Here is a 21,184-nt window from a genome sequence, read left to right as displayed (position 1 = left end):
GTCCATCAGTTTTATTCTGTAAAAAACATACATGCATAGCCTTTTCTCCAGGTGAATGGACCTGGATCCCAAACACAGTTTCCATCATCCTCAGATTTCTTAGGATCAATTTTCTCTGTAGAATTGAAAACGTGTTTATCTTCCCTAATTTTATTACAAGCTTTTAGTAAGGAGAAAAATTTTTTAGTTAAAATGAGTAAATGAACTTTGTCACACATAAGATTCCTCTTCTCCTCCTTCTGTTTTAACAATTTAAATAGTAAAGCATTGCTAGATCTTGAACCAGTAAAAGTACTAGTTAGCTAACCTTCATTGTTATGTAAATACTGGCTCCCATCCCTCAGAGAATTAAGAGAGCTAACTAATTGGGAGAACTTCTTATCATACTTTGAAAGACTGAAAAAATTCTTAATAAATTTGTTCAGCTGATCTTGAAGTAACTTACCAAGCAGACATTTTTTTCTCCAGGCTTACCAATAAGGTTATAGGCTCAATTGAGCCGTTTTGCCTTTCAGGCTTCTCACACTGTATGATTTTACCTTGCAATATTCTGTCTTGGTTAACTTCACTCATTCCCTCTATGCTGGCTTTAGGGGAAGTTAATGGGAGGGCCTTAGGCCCCCCTGAATGCCCTAAGGAAATGACCCGGCATCCACAGTTAACAAACCTTTTTCCTTCCATTTCTAATTCCATGTGGGGGCGCTGTTTCTCCACAACAGCAGTCCAGAAGACTGCTTGATTTATAGGGTGGTCAAACTTCTCAAGTACTCTTTCCTGATAGGTATAAATTTTTACTCTAGAAATGCAAGGAAGGGAAAATTGGCTTAAGCGATCCTACATTTTTACAAACCATGGTATATCAGAACTCATTACTGCCTTAATTTCTTCTTCACAATCCTGACCAATAACTCCAGCAACACCTTGAGAATTTATGTTGGACTTTCTTTTTTTTTTTTTTTTTGGACTTTCTTAATAAACTTCCTATAGTTCTTTTAGGTAGTGGACCCCAATTACTGCTCTTCGTTTCTGATTCAATCACAGTTTTGGGCTTTTTCTTACAACTCTTATCAACTCCAGTATCAATTTTAATTTCTTGAGTACTAAGGTTAAATCTTCCTGATAGAAACTGTATTAATCTTTCAATAAGAGGTCCCTGCTTTTGAGGATCAAGCTCCTGTGAAGGCTTCTGAGCCATCTCTTGGTTATTCAAACCAACTGCAGTGAGAACAGAGACTAGGTTTTTGCCTCTTTGGCTAGGTCTGTTCTCCTGCTGTGAGGCTGCTAGATAAAGGCGATTTCTCTCAAAGATCTTCTTTGCTCCAGTAGGCAGACACCTTGCCTACCACGCTCTGCTATGAGGGCTCTGCATCAAGCTTCTTCCACTATTTTCCCGCCGGGAAGTCTTTGCTAATGGCGACCCTTCGCTGTTGATTTTTGAACGACATTGGCTCGCCCAATGAGTTCCCTTCCTACAATGGAGGCAGAGTTCAGGTTCGTTTAAACCCGATCTCCATGGTCCTGGCCCATGCTCTGACATTGGCCGCAGCCTGCTCTGCCTACACTCTTTTGAAGATGACTTGTCTTCCCACAACTAAAGCACTTTCTTCCAGGTCTGATATAGTTTGCCAATGAAGCTGCCATGAGGTCTGCCTTGTATTCCTCTGCCTCTACATTCCTGCATATCCTAAAATAACCCAGCAGAGTGCCCTGTTCGCTGTAGGGATGCAAGGCATTTTTACAGTGCTTATTAGAGAAATCATAAGATAGCTTGTGCACTAGGTCTCTTACTGCCTGAACATTCTTCACACATTTGGAAATAGCATCTTCCAGTCGGGACACAAAGTCAGCGTAACGCTCATCATTCTGTTGTCTTATAGCCCTGTAACGCGGCATTCTCTCTTCTGATGGAATTATCTTTTCCCAGGCCCTTAAGCAAACCTCATGTATCTGTCCTATTGTCTGTTCAGTAAACTGTAGTTGAGACTCAACTGTAATATAATTTGCATCCCCTAGCAATTGATGAATTCCTATATCTATCCCATCCTCAGCATTCTTCCCAGCTCTTGCAAGGGCTGCTTCCTTCCATAGCATTTGATATCACAAGCATTCTGAAGAGTAAAGACAAATTCTCACTAAAGCTTTCCAATCTGTAGGGGTCCAGCTGTCAGACTCTGCTAGAGCCCTTATCATGCTAATTACAAAATGTGAGTCTGGGCCCTAGTCATTGATTGCCTGCTTGAGATCTTTTAGCAACTTAAAAGGCAAAGGCACTGTGAATTCCTTTTGGTTCTAACAGGATAAGACATCTTGCATTCTAAATCTTCTTCTGCAATCCCTCTTCCTACTCTGGAGAGTAAAGGTGCTTTCCTATACTTTGCTTCTTTACGTCTATTCTCTGAGCTACTCTTTTCAATCTGGATATCTTGGAGTTCCACTTCCTGAACTTCACCTTCCGTGCTAGCTCTCCTAGTTTGCATTTCTTTGGAGCTAATCTCTCTACCTTCAGGGCTGGCTTGCTTGATTGTTTTACAATCTCTGGCCTTTCTTACACTAAATTCCAGCAGGAGAGCAGTTGCTTTTACTATGTCCCCTTCTGACTCAGGCTCATTCTTTTAGCTCTGCCTAAAATCTTCTCATCTGCCTGAAACCCGTTCTCACTGCTTCTCATCTGATTTAAATTTGGGCATCTTAGACGTTGCCTGTTCTGCTTCTTGGCTTTCTCTACCTTTGAAAGCAAGGGAGCTTCCTGGGATTGTTTAATAGCCATGCTTTGGATCTTGCAATCCACTGCCTCTAGTACTGTATCACCTTTAAACCTTCGGAGTCTGCAGTCTCGCGAGAGCATACAGGCTTTGGCAATGAGGTTCTGTTCTAGAATTGGAGGCTTTAGATAACAAACCAATCCCTGCCTTTTCAGTTTTTCCTAAAGTTTCATAACCTAAATCATGCTTATTCACAGACACTTTAGCTTGCTTTTCTAGATTTGAATAGACACAAGACTTCTCACTAGACTGTTCATCCTTATTCTCTTCCTCCTGCAAAAGTTTTAAAACCATCTTAACTTGTACCCACAGAGACCACTTCTCCATAGGGATACTCTCCCCATCTCTGTGCTTCCTTTAAGTTGACAATGACCTCCTCCCAGGTCTCTAAATCAAAAGTTCCTTCCTCTGAGAACCATGAATTATACCTTTTTACTACTTTTAGAAAACATTGTATCTTTTTCTTCGTTACTTTTACACCTTGTCTTTTCAGTAAGTAGAGAGCATGGTACCATAAGTTTCAGGTTTACTTTTACCTTGCTCCCATTATCCTCTTTAAAATTCTAATTCACTATTTCCACTACTTCTCTGTCAATCCCCACACCGGATCCTCACTTCGCACAATTTTCAAATTCACTCTACGTACCAATGGGGCCATATAATTGTTATATGGGATATAACTCATATTGTCCCACGTTGTGCGCCATTTGTCTGGGGAAGCCCGCCTTGGGCTGGGGCTCCAGCCTCCAGCCCAGTCCTTGAGCCTCCTGCCTGGTCTCCATCCCACCTCCCTTCGTCCACACTGAGCGTGGACCTGGCTGGTAAGATCATGGCCATCCAGGAGGTGAGCATGCTACCATGAATTGTGTCTGACTGCATTATTGTAATGTCTCTTCTATCGCTCATGCTCCCGGTGACTTTAATATAATATTTATATATCTCAACCATACAATTGTGCTTATTGAACCCAAGATTACTGGTGGGGGGCTGGCACCCCAACTCATACCACAGTACATACCATTTGTCTAGTTCTTCAATGCTTCCTCTCCCGCTCACTCCCTCCAACTATCATGACCTCAGCTCTACCTTACAAAGCCGGCTAGACCAGAGCATGTACACTGGTACAGATAAGAACTCTCAACACACAGAATCCAGGACAGATAAACCCTTCAGGGACAGTAATGGAAGTAGTGATAACATGAGGGTAGGGATGAGATAGAGGGAACTGATAGCAATGATTGATGTATTAACGCTCACACCCCAGGGGGACAAGCAACAGAAACATTGGTGAAGTGAGACCTTGGACATTGTAAAATATGAAAGTATAATTTATCAAGGTTTCATGAGGGTGGGAGAGTGGGAGAGAAGGGGGGAAAAGGAGCTGATACCAAGGGGTCAAGTATAAAGAAAATGATGATGGTACCGTAGGTACAAATGTGCTTGATACAATTGATGTATGCATTGTTATAAGTGGTGTAAGAGCCCCCGATAAAATGACTTAATTTTTTAAAAGTGTTTAGGTAGATCTTGATGGAGGATAGATTGAGAAACAATAGTTTTAGAATTTGATAATTTTGCTTAATAATCAAACTGAAAACTCACTGCCATTGCATCTTTTGTGACTCACAGCAACCCTGACTTTCAGCAACCCTATTGGACAGGGTAGAGCAGCCCCTGTGAGTTTCTGAGACTGCAACTCTTTACAGGGGTAGAAAGCCCTAACGTTTCTCTCTCAGAGCGGGTGGTGGTTTTGAACTATGTGGGTAGCAGCCCAAGTGAAAACCACTATGCCACCAGGGCTCCCTGTGCCACATAGCGGGAGCTGTTGTTTTCCCAAACATTCACTTGGCTATTTCTTTTATAAGAAGCCAAGTAATTTGGCAGCTTATTTCTGTTCCAGTTTTCTTATATAGAAAATGTGGTGACAGTGTGAACCTGTTTGTTGTAGTTTATGTGAACATAATTGAGTGATCTAGACCAAGTGAGCTAGACCAAGTGAGCTGACTGGTCAAAAATCAGACCTGTGGATTGCCAAATTGGTTCTGCTGAGATTGGGGCTTTCCTGGATCCACAGGCTTCCTCCAAGCTGTGTCCGAGAAGCTCTGCATTTTAGAGCTACATTTTATAGTTGAAAGAGAGGCCTAAGGAGGGAGGGAGTCCTTAAGCTCTAAGACCTTAATGCTGTCATTGCTGTCCTCTTTTAGTGTACCTGCAGTTTCCACACTGCAGTGGGAACCATTGAAACAGCTGTTCTCATTCTCTGAGATGGTGTGCCACCCCACTCCATACCACCACCACCTCATCCCTTTCTCTTATTGTAGAGATAATGCCCCTTCCATATGTATCTCAGATATTCAATTAATGAAGAAAGACAAAAGTAGGAGAAATGATTTAGATGAAGGAGACCATAAGCATGAGGCCATAATGGGGTCCAAAGGCTGTGTGGCCATGTCGCTAATTATAGAAATGGATGAAATCTGCCACAAAAATGTGATTGGAGGCAGAGCAATTCATCACTCTCTCAGGCAGGACTACATAAGTGAGAATGGGGCCATTATGGAGACATGGAGACGATCACAGATTAGAAAGGCTTACTGGATTTGTTCTGGGGCCTTCCGACCACTATAACTCATGACCATAGGGTCTTAGACTTTCCCAATTTCCATTGAGGACCTTCCCAGGGAAGTCCCAGAGGGCAGATTGCTCCTCTCTGCTCTGGCTAGTTGTTGTTGCGTGCCATTGAGGACACTTGGACTCGTCGTGACCTCACATACAACCGAATGAAACACTGTAGGGTCGTGCACCATCCTCACAATTGTTCCTGTGCCTGAACCACCGATGAAGCCACTGAGTCCATCCACTTCTTCGAGGACCTCCTCTGTTTCATGGCTTCTCCACTGTACCAAATAGGATGTCCTTCTCCAGGGACTGGTCTCTCCTGACAACATGTCCAAAGTATGTAAGATGGCGTCTTGCCATCCTTGCCTCTAAGCAGCACTCTGGCCTTATTTCTTCTGATACAGATTGGTCAGTCCTTCAGCAGTCCATGGTACTGTCAGTAGTCTTCTGGTGGACCACAATTCGATGCATCTGTTCTTCTACAGCCTTCCTTATTCAGTGTCTAACTTTCACATGCATATGATGCAATGGAAAATAGCATGGCTTAGGTCATGTGCACCTTAGTCCTCAGAGTAACATCATTGTTCTTCAACACTATAAAGAGGTTTTCTGCAGCAGATTTACCCATTACAATACATCTTTTGATCTCCTGACTGCTGTTTCTATGAACATTGATAGTGGATCTAAGCAAGACAAAATCCTTGACAACTGAAGCCCTTTTCTCTGTTTATCACCTATTGGTCCAGTTTTGGGGATTTTGGTCTTCCTTATATTGAATTGTAACCCATATTGAAGGCTGCAATCCTTGATCTTCAGCAAGTGGTTCAATTCCTCCTCACTTTCAGCAAACAAATGGTGTCATATATGCACACAAGCAGGCTCCCAAAAGTTAGTGGAACAAGGAATCAAAAGAGAATGGAATTTTTCAGGGACTTTTTGAAATACCAGTGTGTGTGTGTGTGTGTGTGTGTGTGTGTGTGTGTGAGAGAGAGAGAGAGAGAGAGAGAGAGAGAGAGAGAGAGAGAGAGAGAGAGAGAGGAGATGTGGGCATAAAACAAACATCAAGCAACATAAGGGAGAATGCTGTTGGCTGCTGTTGAACTGATTCCGGTGCGCATGCACAGTGACCTGCTGTGTGCACCATAGTGACCCCTCAGAAGCAGATCATCAAGCCTACCTTTCAACTGAAATTCTGAGAATTCACAATTTTCAGAAGTATGTGGATAACAGTGAAAGCCAAAATTCTATTTGCACAGTCCCCACGTGGATTAAGCTTCCAGTGAATTCCTTCAGACCATTGACCAGGGATGTGAACACTCTTGCCACCAGGCAGAGGGCATTGGAAAGTGGATTACCCCTTAGGCAGCCCATGGTGGGGCTTAGAGACTTGCCTAAGTGTATCCTTGAATCGAGGCTGCCATTCTGGGCTGCACGGTCATGAGTCATGCCCCCAAAGCCTTGGTTGTTTGGCCCTGGACCACTCTTGTAAACTGTCCTGTTTAACACAGGTCCCAATCCTTGTCCTATTCTTGCTTCTGTAGTCCCACCTGGAACTGTGATGTTGGGATCTGCCGCCATGTCCTTTCAAGTCTGTGAATCTCAGATAACACTTACATATCAATAAGACCTCTTGCTAATAGTTTCCCTCCCCTCATCTCGATGGCATGTGTTGGCCCTTGGACTATCTAGGTTACCTAGCGGGCATTTGGATTATGTAGGCTCCCTAGCGGGAATTTGGACTATATAGATTACCTAGCGGGCAATTAGACTTTGTAGGTTATCTAGCGGGCACTTTGACTATCTAGGTTACCTAGCTATCACTTGAACTATCTACGTTACCTAGCGGTTACTTGGAGTATGTTGGTTACCTACCGGGCTGTTGGACTATCTAGGTTACCTAGCCGGCACTTGGGCTATCTAGGTTAACTAACGGGCACTTGGACTATGTAGGTTCCCTAGCGGGCCCTTGGACTATGTAAGTTCCCTAGCGGGCACTTGGACTATGTGGGTTCCCTAGCGGGCATTAGGACTATCTGGGTTACCTAACGGGCACTTGGACTATGTAGGTTAACTAGCGGGCTTTGGACTATGTAGGTTACCTAGCGGACACTTGGACTATGTACGTTTCCTAGCGGGTACTTGGACTATCTATGTTAACTAGCGGGCACTTGGACTATGTAGATTCCCTATCGGGCACTTGGACTATGTAGGTAACCTAGTGGTCACTTGAACTGTCTAGGTTACCTAGCGGGCATTTGGACTATGTAGGTTAACTAGCGAGCTCTTGGACTATCTAGGTTAACTAGCGGGCACTTGGACTATTAGGGTCCCTAGCGGGCATTTGGACTATATAGGTTACCTAGCGGGCACTTGGACTATGTAGGTTAACTAGCGGACACTTTGATGATCTAGGTTAGCTAACGGGCAATTGGACTATCTAGGTTACCTAGCGGGCACTTGGACTATGTAGGTTCCCTAGCGGGCACTTGGACTATTTAGGTTACCTAGCAGGCACTTTGACTATCTAGGTTAACTAACGGGCACTTGGACTATGGAAAGAAGTGCCTAATGGTCACCAGGACCCATGGTTAATCCAGGCGTGGTCATCTGATTCCAATCGATCAGACCTAGCTATAAATCACTTATATGTCTGGGTAATTAAAAGCAAATATAAATTTTCAAAAAAAATAACGTTGCATGGGATAGAAAGAGAATACATAACAACAGCAGACATAAATATGCCTCAAGACAAACTCATTGTGCACATCCAGAATACATAATGGCTCTTGCTAAGATGCATTTCCCACTAGACCCTACCCCAAGCCAGTAAAAGCCAGAAACTCTACAGTAAACTGTGGATTGTACTACTCTGAAATGGGAGCTGTGTCTCTAGACCTAATTTGGGGCTGTTCGTGCTGAGGACTCACCAATACCTGCTGCAGTGACAACAGTCCAGGTGAGAATAAGGAAATCTGGATGACAGCCAGGATATAGGAGCACTGAGACCTCAAATTGCTTCTAGGCGAGCATGGCCTAATGGGCTTCCATTTATGCACCTCTGGCAGGAGGAGTTTGTTCTGGAAAGTAATGGTTTCTAAGGAAGTATTTCTTAAACTTTCACATGCATGCACTTACCCAGGTTCCTGGAAATCGGGCTGGGGGGCAGATTCTGATTTTGTGGGTTCAGGGTGGGGGGTCTAGGATCCAGCAGTTCTAGAGGCCCTGGTACTCTTGGGCTGTTAACCACAAGGACAGTAGTCCTAAACCACCAGCCACTCCTTGGGAGAAATATGAGGCTGTAGACTCCGGGCAAGAGTGACAGTCTGGGAAACCCACAAGGGCAGTTCTACCCTGTCCTGTAGGGTCACTATGAGTCAGCATCAACTCGATGGCATTAGCATGGGAGAAGCTAATGCTGATGTTGCTGGTTCCTTGACCTATCATACTTTGAGTGGCAAAGTCCCAAGGGCCTTCCCGGATGTGATGGCCAAAAGCAGTAGTGTTCACCCTTGGTCATACTTTGGAATCCCTTAGGAGCTTTCAAGCCTCCCATTGGCCTGGCGCCATCCCAGACCAATGAAGCAAGACTTAGTGGAAGCAGGATTCAGGTCACGGTCAGTGAGAAAGCCCCCTTGGCAATGCCAACGTACAGCCAGTGCAGAGTCGAACTGGTCGACGACTCCACATGACTCCATATACTTTGGTGAAGCCAGCTGTTTGGGCAAGGTTTTCAGAGTTACCACCCATGTAGACTTGTTGGTGATAGTGCATTAAATAGAGCACATGCAGTGCATTGCATGAGTGTCCTATGTCATGCAACCACATCAGGGGTATGTTGAGCCAATTTCTCTGGGAGACCAAGGGTGTTGGCTCCATCCTGAACGTTGGCAGGGTAATGGACTGACACAGAGGAAACTCATTCTCTTTGTGGTGGTGCACTAATGGGTTCTTCACAGAAGGCCAAGTCCATGGCTGCAGATGCTCACGGGGCTGAGGGAGCAGGTCAAATCCTAAGTCCGAGGTGGGTGTTTGCATATTTACATGCCCTCACTGCCATCAAGTCCATTCCAACTCACAGGCCCATGGGACTGAGTAAAATGGCCCCCGTGGGTTTCTGAGACTGTGATTCTTTAGAGGAGTAGAAAATCTCCTCTTTCTCCAGAGGAGCGGTTGGTCATTCAAACTGCTGACCTTGAGATTAACAGTCCAACTCCTGACCACTCTTGCCGTCAGAATTCTATTTATTTACACAAGTATATATATATCCTTTCCCAAAAGAACTCCACATTTTCAAATCATTCTTGACACTCATGGCCTTTTTTCCTTTATAGCCATGCCTTTGGTTGAAACACAGATATAAGAGAAATATTTATCTACTTATAGGGGTACAAAAGTAGCTTTGGTGGCATAGTGTTTGCATGTTGGGCTGCTAACACCAAAGTCAGCACTTTGAAACCACCAGCCACTCCGTGGGAAGAAGAGTCTGTCTACTCCTATAAAGAGTTACAGTCTCAGAAACTCACAGGGACAGATCTACTCTGCCTCATAGGGTCACTATGAGTCAGCATCACCTCCCTGGCAGTGAGGTAGATTTTGGTTTCATAGAGATACAAGTCAGTCCTGAGCTGCTAAAGACAAGGTTGGCAGTTTGAACCCACCAGCTGCAGAGAAAGAGGAGGCTTTCTATTCCCATAAGGAGCTACAGTTTCAGAAATACCCACAGGGGAAATTTTAACCTCTCCTGTAGGATCAATATGAGTCAGAATCGACTTATCGGTGGTGAGCAAGTGGAGGGGACCCTAAACAGGTTCCGGTGGACCTTAAGAGTTCTACTAATTGTGCATGCTCTGTAAAATGTAAACCAAGATTTTACTTTTGCAAACATTATTTTTTCTAAACACGTCTAACTGTGAAACTATACTCGCATGCGGGTCTTTGAACCTGGTCAGTGGTCTGGGGAAGTGAAGGGGCCTGACATCCTTTGTTGTTGTTAGTGCTGTCCAGTCATTCTGACATCACAGGGACCTTCTTTGCAACACAAGGCAGCACTGCCCGGTCCTTTGCCAGCCTCAGGGGTAGTATGTTGGAGCCCATGGTTTCAGCTACCGTGTCCTCCAGTTCACCAAGGAGTTTCCTCTTTGTGCTGCTTACTAAACCCGTTTCTAAGGAGTCCATTCCAACTCACGGTGACGCCGTGTGGGTCAGCACCACGGGACCCCACATAATGCCTTATACCATATATATATATATATATATATATATATATATATATATATATATATATATATATATATATATATATATATATATATATATATATATTGCATAATGCCTTATACCTGGTCCCTTTGGCACCTTGTGATCGCACAGGCTGGTGTGCTTATTCCATGTGGGCTTTTTTGGTTCTGAGCCAGATGGCCGTTTGCTCACCTTCAAGCCTTTAAGACCGCAGACACTATCTCTTTTGATAGCCTCTGGCCTTTACTTCGGGGTCTTCGGTCCCTGCAGAGTGGACACATGCCTGCTGTGCGGGTATGGGACGTGTCGGAGCGCAGCCTGGTGGCGGAGCTTCAGGAGCATAAGTATGGCATGGCATGTGTGGCCTTCTCATCCAGTGCCAAGTACATTGTCTCAGTGGGCTACCAGCATGACATGATCGTCAATGTCTGGGCCTGGAAGGTGAGTGGGCTGCTGGCCTCAGGACAGGCGGGGCCGGGAGGGGAGCCAAGAAACTGCTGACCGGTGGCCTTTACTTCCGCCTGCTGGCCTCAGTCCCTTTCTAGAGAACTCTGAGCAGAAAGGAGCAACTGGGTATCTAGGATGCTGAAGAAGGGGCAGAAGGAGAGGTCAAGTTCACAGCTTGTCTAACCTTCAGTGTGTAAGTTTCTTTTCCCTCAGCTCCTAGAAGCAGAGCCTTGATTTCCCTTGACTTTCTCTCCAGAAAAACATTGTAGTGGCTTCCAACAAGGTGTCCAGTCAGGTGACAGCAGTATCCTTCTCTGAGGACTGCAGCTACTTTGTCACTGCAGGCAACCGGCACATCAAGTTCTGGTACTTCGATGACAGCAAGACCTCAAAGGTGAGGCAGCAAGTAGCCACTAGGGTGGGGTCTGCCCAGATATGTTCCACCTGCGCCCCCTTCTGCATGCTCAAAAGCCCCTTGGAAGTCTCAGCTGGGCCAGGTGCTATGTCAATATGCAAGGGAAGCCTTCTCCCTCCCTCCCCAGGGCCTGCTTTCCAGGGGGTAGCCTGCAGGGTGTGTGGGTGGCACCTGTGGTGGGTCTCCACAGGTGAATGCCACTGTACCCCTGCTGGGCCGCTCCGGGCTGCTGGGGGAACCTGCGGAACAACCTGTTCACTGATGTAGCCTGTGGCCGCGGGAAGAAGACTGACAGCACCTTCTGTATCACATCCTCAGGGCCGCTGTGCGAGTTCAGTGACCCGGAGACTGTTGGACAAGTGGGTGGAGCTGAGTGTAAGTGAATGCTTTGTCGGCACCCTCCCGTCTGTCACCTCCGGGCTCCAGGGCACCTGAGTCTGCATGCACGCTGGGGGAGGCCCCAGGCGGAGGAAGGTGTTTGGGAACCTCTCTGCTTGCTCGCCCTCTCTGTCTCTGCCTCTTCCTCTGCTTTCCTCTTCTGCTCAGCACACAGACAGCATCACAGTAAGTGTGCTGGCCCTGTCCGCTGCCTCTGCTGCCTTTCTCTGGGCCGGCCTTTTCTGGGTGTGTCTTTGCCCAAACCTCAGGTGCCTTATAAGGCTTGCTGACTCCTTCCCCCTAATTGCACGGGGCTGTGGGCCCTCTGGCCAGCTGCTGTTAGAGGGAGGGGCATTGAGGGGCTCTGCCCAGGGCAGCTGGCCTGCCTTGCGCTTGTCCTTGCCTCTTGGCTCATGGCTGTTGAGGTGTCCGGTGAAGGAGTGGACAGGCGCCCTTGCTGACTGTGGCTTCTGTGCTCACAGACCACAGTGGCCCACTGCATCTCGGTGAGCCAGGACTACATCTTCTGTGGCTGTGCTGACGGTACCGTGTGCCTTTTCAACCCCTTCAACCTGCACTTCCTCAGCACGCTGCCCCGGCCCCATGCCCTGGGGACAGACATTGCCAGCATCACAGAGGCCAGGTGAGCGGTGCGGGTGGGCCCCTGAGTCCTGTCAGAGCCCCACTCTGTGCCAGGCCGTCCCTGGCATGCTGCAAGGAGAGGAGGGCACACATAGACCTCTGGGAAGACCCTTGCAGTCAAGCACAGGTGGGTCTTTTAGCATTTGTTGCTCACTGTGGGCAACCGTGGTAATCTGAGTCTGCAGTGTGGTAATGCATTGTCCTGTAAACACCACAGCTAGGACAGACGGGCAGTTCCTTAGGGTTTCTGAGAGAGGCTGGAAACCTGACGGAGCAGGCCTTTCTCCCTCAGGGTGGTCCTGGGTAGCAGCTAAGGTAGGAGGGTCTTATTGTAGCCTCGGGCCTTGGGTTGGGTGATTGCAGGAAGTGAAGTTTTGCTCTGGTTTCAGTGCTGTCAGGAAGCGGGGCAGTTCTGCAGTTGGGTATATTAATTTCTCATTCAGGGAAGGAGTGGGCTAAATCTGCAAATGGCAGGAAATGATATATGACCATGACTGGTTTGCACAGTGCCCTTCCTTTTCCTCTGACGTGAGTCTAGAAGGGCCTGACATCTGCTTGGCTGCATCACGGCCACACACTGTCCCCGCCTGATGTTGGGGGCTATGAAATAGCTTGTGTTCTTTTGCAGAGCCCCATGGCAAGGAATGCCAGGCCAGCCGCTGCGTTCTTTCTCCAGTGACTGCTGGCCAACCTGCTGCTCCTCCCTTTAGTGCCCCTTTTCATTAGCGCTAACTCACCAGTTTGCCCTGTCTGCCCTGGACACCCTGACCCCCTCTTTCCTCAGTCGCCTTTTCGCTGGAGTGGCCAATGCGAAGTATCGGGACACCATCACCTTGACCTTTGATCCTGCAAATCAGTGGCTGTCTTGTGTGTACAATGACCATAGTACTTATGTCTGGGATGTGAAGGACCCCAAGAAAGTGGGCAAGGTGTATTCAGCTCTCTATCATTCCTCCTGCGTCTGGAGTGTAGAGGTACGTGGGCCAGGTCTGCTGAGACTGACCGTGTTTCCTGGCCTACCATTAGGAGCTGGGGTTCCTCAAGTGTGGAATTTGTTTCCTCCAGCACCCTTGCTCCCCAAGCTGTGCCCCTGGGTCCCTTCGTATCTGTTAATTGGCTCTGAGGATGGGAGGGGATTTTAGTGCTGACTCATCTCAGACGTTTTTCAGTATGCCCCTGTGCAGTCTTAGCTTGGCCTCTTTGGACATGTTCCTGAACTTGACCAAACCTTAGTTTCTGCAATTGTGAAATGACATACCTGATGCATTTGATTTTTACGAACAGGAGACAATGTAAGTGGGAGATTTAGAATGCCTAGTACTTACTAGGTGCTTGGTTAATGTATATTCCTTTACTTGTTAAAGACAAGAGCTAATCATTATGACTTGCTTGCTATGGGACAAGCCGTTGCCTCCAGGGGACAGGATGGGGGAACTTTAGGCCCCCAAGGACAGAGGTTCAGGAGGGTTTAGCAGAAAAGGGTTGGGGACAAAATTTATTATCTCCAAGGGAAAGATACTAACTTGACAATGAAGAAACGGCAAAACCCACCCTTAGCCAAGTCATTAAGGTTAACATCCCGTGGCAGCAGCATGAATCTGGTGAGAGGGTACACTGAGAGGTTTCAAAATGTTCCCAGAAAATGTTATGACTCTTAAGAACTCCCAATAAAATGTTGAACAACAACAACCAACGTGGATGGAAAGTTTCTTTTAGTTCTGTTTTTCCATGCAGCCTCCTCCTAGCATTGTGTCTGGTATTCTTGACCCAAATGTATAAGGAACTTAGGATAGTCATGAGGAAACATCAGGCAACCTTCATTTGAGGTACACCTGCCAGAGTAACTTATCACACTCTCCCAGGTGTCAGGGTAGGAAAGACAAGCAAAGACTGAAAGCCGTTCTAGACTGGGACAGATGACACCCATGTGCCGTGGGGGCTCCTGGGATCCTGGAGCAGAAGAAGTACATTCGTGGGATAAACAAACAAACTCATTGGCATTGGGTTGATTCCAACTCAGAGCAACCCCCGCTGGTGACATTTAAATAAAGTCTAATAATGTTGTTCCAGTGTGACCTCCGTGGTCCTTATCACTGTGTACTGTAGTGCATAAAACATTAATACGAAGGGAGACCAGGTGAGAGAGTTGAATGTGACATATCTTGACTCATTTTTCTAAAGGTTCAACCCAAAAGGTAAAGTAAAACAGCTCTTGATGGAGAGGAAAAGGTGGAAGGGGGTGGGTGATGATTCTTTCCCCCCGCTGCCTGGCACTGAACGGGCTCTCCTCTCTTCTCATTTTGCAGGGTCTACGAATTGCAGTTCCTGAGTGAAATGCTGAAGGTGGAGGCCCATGAGTCAGAGATTCTGTGCCTGGAGTACTCGAAGCCAGACACAGGTACCTGGCCCTGGCCTGGAATGGCCTTGAGTGAGCCCCTCCAGTCTGGCCAGAGCCACTGATACTTGTCCTGCCTCTTGACTATGGGGCTGATCGTTCTTTTGGCTACCAAAAGAGTTAGTGATCCTTCTTGATGTCTCTGAAGGCTTCTTGTTGTTTCTGAAGGCTTTGGGGAGGACTGCATCTCAACTCTGCCCGACTCCATGGCTCATGTGGCTTAAGGATGTGGGGCTCAGTTTCTCTGGGTGCTCTTTGCTGGGCACTCATGTTGGGCTGCGATCCACAAGCTCAGCAGTTTGAAACTACCAGCCGCTCTGCAGGAGAAAGGTGGGCCTTTCTACTCCTGTAAACAGTTACAGTCTCAGAAGCCCATAGGGGGTATTCACTATGAGTCAGCATTAACTTGATAGCAGCAGATTTGATTTTTGTAAAGTCTTTTTAAAGCCAACCAAAAGCTGAATCAGTGAAGAAGATCTGCTTTAGACATTGTGCTCTTTTAAAGAATAATCTGTCTGTGATCAGATTGACACAGGAACTTGGAAGGTTAGGTGAAAAGTTTAAGGGGCAGTGAGCTTATGTGTGTGATGGAAATTTGGAATTGGAAAAGGACAGTGAGAATGGCTACATAATTTCAGAAATATAATGAATGTTAGCAAATTGTACATGTAGAAATGATCGAATTGGTATATATTTTTGTGTGCATTGTTTTAGATCAGGGAGAAGACTCGAAGTTCAAATATAATTTACAGAGACCCCCTTGTTAAATCTTGAATGGGACAAAGTCCAGAAAAAACAAATCATCTGGTTGAGGGAGACCGTAAGCATGAGGCCATAATGGGGACTGAAGGATTCACAACAGCTCGGTCACATGGAAAACAAAGGAAGCCCCTTTAAAAGTCAAGTTCCCAGCAGATCAGACCATCACAGTTGGAAATGTGACTACAGAAATGGGAAAGGGACCATGATTGGAGTAAATACATTATTGCAGATTAGAAAAGTTTACAGGACTGGTTCAGGGCCCTCCAACCATCTTGGTCAGGGCATGAACGTGCAACCTCAGTACCCCAATTCCCATCAAGGGCATACTCAGGCAAGTTCTTGAGGGCTAGACTACTCCTCACCAGGCTGGCCAGAGGAGTGGGTGGAAGCAAACAAACTCTGCCTGAGGGCAAAGCATTTTACGTTGCTAGTTCAGAGTCATGGAGCTCTAGTGCCATAGAAGGTTATGGGTTGGGCGGTTAACCACAAGGTTTCACTCTTCAAAACCACCAGCCAGCTCCAGGGAAGAAAGATGAGGCTTTCTACTCCAATAAAAATATATAGTCTGGAGATTAAAAGCCCCAATGTAAGTTAACTGGGTTGATTCCTACTAGAGGGATAATGTGTGTGGGCCAGATGCTTGCAAGGTCCCTCAAGGCAATGCTGCCAGACTGCAGTCTCTGCTCCCTGCTGGTGGAGACAATGGATTGCTTTTCTCTAAAACTTGGAACCATTAGCTTGGTTCCAGTAGGTGGAGTTCACACCCTACTGATAATGGTTCATATGGAGATCCAGAAAACAGGTCAAAGTTAAGCTGCCATTCTAAATGTAGGATCCGCCCATTTTGTCACCTGTATACCCCCAATCCCTCCTCTTCCTATTGCATGTATGCCCCTAGACCACCCCTTCTCACTGCTGTATAACATAGTCCAAGTCCTTCCTGTGATGTATGTCTTTACCCTCCCGTTTCCAATTCCCCTTGTCCTCCTTCCCTTCCCCCTCTCTCCATGTGGACCACCAAGTGGGGCTGAGGTGAGCAATGCTACCATGATATGTGTGTGACTGCATTATTGTAATATCTCTTCTATCTCTCATGCTCCCAATGACTTTAATATTTATATCTCAACCCTTTATGTTTCCAGGGCTTTCAATGACATTAGGCATCTTTTCAATGTTTATGAATCATGCTTATGAACCTCTCTTCTGTTAGTTGTCTGTGTGTATGCATTGCCTGTATTAAAAACATATAGAACCGAGCAATTTGTCTGGAAAAATAATTTATAGAAACTTTATGTTAGATTGCCATGCGTTTTGCATAGCCAATTGTTCTTTTAAAACACTTTTCTTGTCATTGTGATACCATGCTAAAAGGTAAAAACATCTGTATATAGTCAAATAGCTTTATCTTTCCTTTAAAGACATGAACCTTCGTGTCTTGCTTAAAGTTTCCACCTCACTAAAGCTAAATTGCTACCCTCGAAAATAAGTCCCTCTAAGTTTTTAATGCTTTGAATATTTTATCGCTCTAATCCTCCTGGAGTTTATTTTTGAATGTAGTATGCTCCTTCCTTTGATTTCTTGTAAATTCAGCCAATTCAACCACTCATTAACCAAAGTATTCCTTTACCACTGGATTGTTTTGCCACCTTTGCTTTGCATAGCATATAGTTCTAAATTATATCCCAGACTACTGAATTATTTGCCAGAGTGGCTTTACTAATTGTACACTGGCATCACAACACGCGGGAGCTTCGGAAAGATCGTGGGAGAAAGGAATGAAAAGAGAAGATAATTTCCCATGAATTTTTGAAGCTTCCTCGTACAGGTGCTTTACAGTAAGTCGACATTAGGGTTTATAATCAATAAAAAATTCAACTGTGATCCAAGAATGAGGGGCGTGACATTTCCTGGTTGAGACAAAAGCGAACAGGCGAGCAGAATACGAAAAGAATTGGTTAACCGATGAAACTGCAGCCAAGTGTTAGCTGTTATCACAAAAATGAACACACAGAATATTCTTGAACTTGGAAGTGGGAACTTCAGCCTTTCAACGGCCATCGACGGTGCGGGGCAACATCCCCGCACTCCTACGCTCAGGAAGGGGGTTCTGGGGTCTGCGGCGCCGCGGGGCACAAGTGGGGCGAAGGGCTGCGAGGGAACGCCGAGGCAGAGGGGTCCCCGCGAGGCGGCTGCGGGCCGCTCCAGAAGGCAGGGGTCCGGGGGCTCTGCGGTCCCTCAGGACCCTCCAGGAGAGGCTCCAGAAAGGCAGCTGGAGGCCCCGACCGGCCGTGCAGCTCGCTGGGAGGCGCGGGCGCACGTGCTCCGCCGGTCCGGGCGGCGGGGGCGGCTGAACGGGCCCTGGCCGTGGGCGGCGGGCGGCGGGCGGGCGCAGTGCGGCGCCGGGCAGGCGGGAGGTGACCGCGCGGGGCGGTCGCGGCGGCTGGGGCTACTGACGGCACACGGATCCGGAGCGCACTGCGCGGGGCGGGGCGCCGCGCAGGTGAGAGCGGCAGCGGACCCGGATGCGGCGCGGCTGAGGGCGGCCGAGGGCGGGGGGTCGCGGCGGCTAGCTCTTGGAGATCCCGGCCGGAGGCTGCGGCGCCGGTGCTGTGCTTCCTGCCGGCTCGAAGAACGAGCCCGAGCCTGGCCGCCCTCGGGATGCCTTGCTGAGGCTCCGCCGGACGTCCCCAACAGGGGGGCGGGGCGGGGCGGGGCGCGTTCGGGCGCCTCCTGAGGGCGCCTCAGCGGAGAGCGGCGTTGGCGCCGTGGAGTCTACGCGGGCGGCCCAACCCGCCTGCCACTCAGGTGTCTTTTTGCACGGAAGTGAGTTTTAGGAGCGGGAAACCTGTGGTGGGCGTGACTGACGTGTTTTTAAATCATTTTCTATACATTTAAAGCTGTAAAGGCAAAACTTCATGATCCAATTAATATAGCCAAAAATTCAGGCTTGATAGAAACATTTAGAATCCAGGCACTGGGGGTAAAGTCCCCTTATTCCCATCTGTTATTGGAGGAAGGTATGAGAGAGATTGGATACTGCGGTGGGAAGAAATAGAGCCAAATAGGAATGTCTGCTTCTATAGGGAGAATGTATCAGCCATGCGCTCACTTTAAGGCAGCACAGCTTTAAGGGAGAATCTGTGGAAATGATAGATTACCGCAGGAACATGAACTTGGAGTATATCTCCAACTAACAGAGTGGTGGTCTTCCAGCCATGGAACATTAGTCTCCCAGATTCCCTCTGTACCAGTCAGGGAATAAGTCCCAGTATTATTTCCCTTGGTGCTAGTATCCCACATTTCCCCTCTCTGCATTATGTTTAAGATTCAATAGTGTCACGGAGGCAACATGGTCTCTTTTCATATCTATTAGCTTCCTATAGAAGTGACATGAGACTGCAAGCATCACAATTATGATAAAAAACACAGTCAGACTGGAACTTAAGCTATGTGAAGTACTTTGCCCCCAAGCTCGCGGGTCCAACCCTTCCATGCTACTCCTCAATTGCTTAATCACATCAGAGCCAGGAGAAGCCTCAAGCTTGTCTTTGAATGTATAGAAAATATCCTTTTTAAGCTGATCAATATCTAATGAAATGTTTCCCTTAAACCCTTGCAAATGTTTCCTAATCAAATTCCAATCATGCAATGTCTTATTATAAGGATAAGTGGTTATACAGAAATCAGTTACATTCCAATCACATTATAGCATTGACAAATTCAAAATCTTGACCTTTCAGCAAAGCAGTCTGCAGTAATATTCCAGTCACATTGTATAAAATGTTCAGTTATGATAGCATCCCAGAGTGTCTCTTAGACAGCGTCAGCAATGGAAGAAATATCTCAGCAGTCAGCAATCGCCATTCTCAGGAATCTTCGAGGTCTTCTTGCCGTTTTGAATAACTTCAATAACAGTGACCCGCTTTCTTCTGGGCCTTGCTGGCTGAAGAGAAATCCACCTATCTCCTTTGCCTGTGAAAATATAAAGAAATAGCCCCTCTCTTTGGGGTATCATTAACCTGAAAAAAGGATTTATGATTAATATTGGTTGGCCTCTCCATCTCTTCCTTGTCCATCTTTCTCCAAAGGTGGTTGCGTCCTTTTAAAGGGAGTCCATCAGTTTTATTCTGTAAAAAACATACATGCATAGCCTTTTCTCCAGGTGAATGGACCTGGATCCCAAACACAGTTTCCATCATCCTCAGATTTCTTAGGATCAATTTTCTCTGTAGAATTGAAAACGTGTTTATCTTCCCTAATTTTATTACAAGCTTTTAGTAAGGAGAAAAATTTTTTAGTTAAAATGAGTAAATGAACTTTGTCACACATAAGATTCCTCTTCTCCTCCTTCTGTTTTAACAATTTAAATAGTAAAGCATTGCTAGATCTTGAACCAGTAAAAGTACTAGTTAGCTAACCTTCATTGTTATGTAAATACTGGCTCCCATCCCTCAGAGAATTAAGAGAGCTAACTAATTGGGAGAACTTCTTATCATACTTTGAAAGACTGAAAAAATTCTTAATAAATTTGTTCAGCTGATCTTGAAGTAACTTACCAAGCAGACATTTTTTTCTCCAGGCTTACCAATAAGGTTATAGGCTCAATTGAGCCGTTTTGCCTTTCAGGCTTCTCACACTGTATGATTTTACCTTGCAATATTCTGTCTTGGTTAACTTCACTCATTCCCTCTATGCTGGCTTTAGGGGAAGTTAATGGGAGGGCCTTAGGCCCCCCTGAATGCCCTAAGGAAATGACCCGGCATCCACAGTTAACAAACCTTTTTCCTTCCATTTCTAATTCCATGTGGGGGCGCTGTTTCTCCACAACAGCAGTCCAGAAGACTGCTTGATTTATAGGGTGGTCAAACTTCTCAAGTACTCTTTCCTGATAGGTATAAATTTTTACTCTAGAAATGCAAGGAAGGGAAAATTGGCTTAAGCGATCCTACATTTTTACAAACCATGGTATATCAGAACTCATTACTGCCTTAATTTCTTCTTCACAATCCTGACCAATAACTCCAGCAACACCTTGAGAATTTATGTTGGACTTTCTTTTTTTTTTTTTTTTTGGACTTTCTTAATAAACTTCCTATAGTTCTTTTAGGTAGTGGACCCCAATTACTGCTCTTCGTTTCTGATTCAATCACAGTTTTGGGCTTTTTCTTACAACTCTTATCAACTCCAGTATCAATTTTAATTTCTTGAGTACTAAGGTTAAATCTTCCTGATAGAAACTGTATTAATCTTTCAATAAGAGGTCCCTGCTTTTGAGGATCAAGCTCCTGTGAAGGCTTCTGAGCCATCTCTTGGTTATTCAAACCAACTGCAGTGAGAACAGAGACTAGGTTTTTGCCTCTTTGGCTAGGTCTGTTCTCCTGCTGTGAGGCTGCTAGATAAAGGCGATTTCTCTCAAAGATCTTCTTTGCTCCAGTAGGCAGACACCTTGCCTACCACGCTCTGCTATGAGGGCTCTGCATCAAGCTTCTTCCACTATTTTCCCGCCGGGAAGTCTTTGCTAATGGC

The sequence above is a fragment of the Tenrec ecaudatus genome, chromosome 1 (genome assembly GCF_050624435.1).
Source record: "Tenrec ecaudatus isolate mTenEca1 chromosome 1, mTenEca1.hap1, whole genome shotgun sequence".
Lineage (NCBI taxonomy): Eukaryota > Metazoa > Chordata > Mammalia > Afrosoricida > Tenrecidae > Tenrec > Tenrec ecaudatus.
This window is presented reverse-complemented; position numbering follows the sequence as displayed.